This window comes from Hipposideros armiger, unplaced genomic scaffold, assembly GCF_001890085.2.
Source record: "Hipposideros armiger isolate ML-2016 unplaced genomic scaffold, ASM189008v1 scaffold_431, whole genome shotgun sequence".
Classification (NCBI taxonomy): Eukaryota; Metazoa; Chordata; class Mammalia; order Chiroptera; family Hipposideridae; genus Hipposideros; species Hipposideros armiger.
The window spans coordinates 191,096-192,840 of record NW_017731781.1 but is presented as its reverse complement, the minus strand read 5'-3'; positions in this window follow the sequence as shown (position 1 = coordinate 192,840).

Genomic DNA, 1,745 nt, shown 5'->3' with positions numbered 1-1,745 from the left:
GCCGCTCACTACGGTTGCTGGCTGCTCATGCTGGCTGCTGGCTACACATGGTAGCCCATGGCAACCCACTGCAGTAGGGGCTGCAGCCTACACTGCAGGTGACTCACGGCAGCCCAGCTCCAGGTTGAGCTGTTGTTCAGCATCTTAGCTATAGAGGGCAGTGTCACTGCCCTCATATGTGGGACCCGAACCTGGCCCTCATATGTGGGATCCGAACTGGGGCCCTCTGGTGTCCCAAGCCAGCTCTTAACCATCGCACCACTCGACGGGCCCTTAAATTTTTTTTTCTAGAATTTATATATGGCTCTTTTTTCCAAATCTACTTGATCATTCTTTGTTTTTGAAATAACTTTTTTTTTCAATTGTAGTTAACATACAATATTATATTAGTTTCTGGTATACAACATAGTGATTAGAAATTTATATAACTTATGAAGTGATCACTCCAATAAGTTTAGTACCCATCTGACACCATACTTACTTAATACAATATTATTGACTATATTCCTCATGCTATACTTTACATTGCCAACATGACTATTTTGTAACTACCAATTGGTATTTCTTAATCCCTTCCTGTTTCTCGCCTCCCCAACCACCCTCCCAGCTAGGAACCATCAAAATGTTCTCTATCTATGAGTTTGTTTCTGTTTTGCTTGTTTGTTTATTTTGTTCTTTAGATTTCACATATAAGTGAAATCATATGGCATTTGTCTTTCTCTGTATGACTTACTCCACTCAGCACAATACCTACTAGGTCCATCCATGTTGTTACAGATGGCAAGATTTCATTCTTTTTTATAGCTGAGTAATGTTCCATTGTATATATGTACCACCTCTTCTTTTTCCATTCATCCATTGGTGGATATCAAGGCTGTCTCCAAATATTGGCTATTGTAAATAATGCTGTAATGAACATATGAATGCACATGTCCCTTTACTTTTCTTTTTTTTTTTTTAAGATTTTATTGGGGCATTGGGGGAGAACAGTGTTGGGAAATCGGGGAAGGGGAACAGACAAGCTGCTGTCCTTTTGTTCTTCTGTCTAGTTGTGGAGGACGTCACTTCACTGGCCCATGTTGGTATTATCATTGCGCTCTTCCCAGGTGAGGCAGTCGCTCGCTGGCCGTTGGATGGCCGCTCACGGAGGCTCACAGCAGCTCATGGCAGCTCATGAAAGCACATGCCAGCTACCGGTCAGCCCCACTGCAGCCTATACCATCAGCGGCGACTCATGGCAGCCCAGCTCCAGGTCGAGCTGTTGTTCACCATCTTAGCTGTAGAGGGTGCAGCGTCACTGGCCCTCATGTGGGATCCAAACTGGGACCCTGCTGCTCAGAGCTGGTGCCCCAAGCCAACTCTTAACCAACGCGCAACTCGGCGAGCCCACATGTCCCTTTAAATTAATGTTATGGGTTTCTTTGGATAAATACTCAGAAGTGGGATTACTGGATCCTTCTTTGTCTCTTCTTACAGCATTTATTTTAAAGTCTATTTTGTCTGGTAAAGTATTGCAACAGGTTTTTGTTGTTATTGTTGCTTCTATTTTCATGAAATACATTTTTCTATCCTTTACATTCAGTCTATGTGTGTTTTTCAATATGAAGTGAGTCTCTTGTAGGCAGCATATGTAAGGGTCTTGTTTTCTTATCCATTCATCCACCCTGTATTTTGATTGGAGTATTTAATGCATTTGCATTTAAAGTAATTGCTGATAGATATGTAGTTATTACCATTTTATTCTT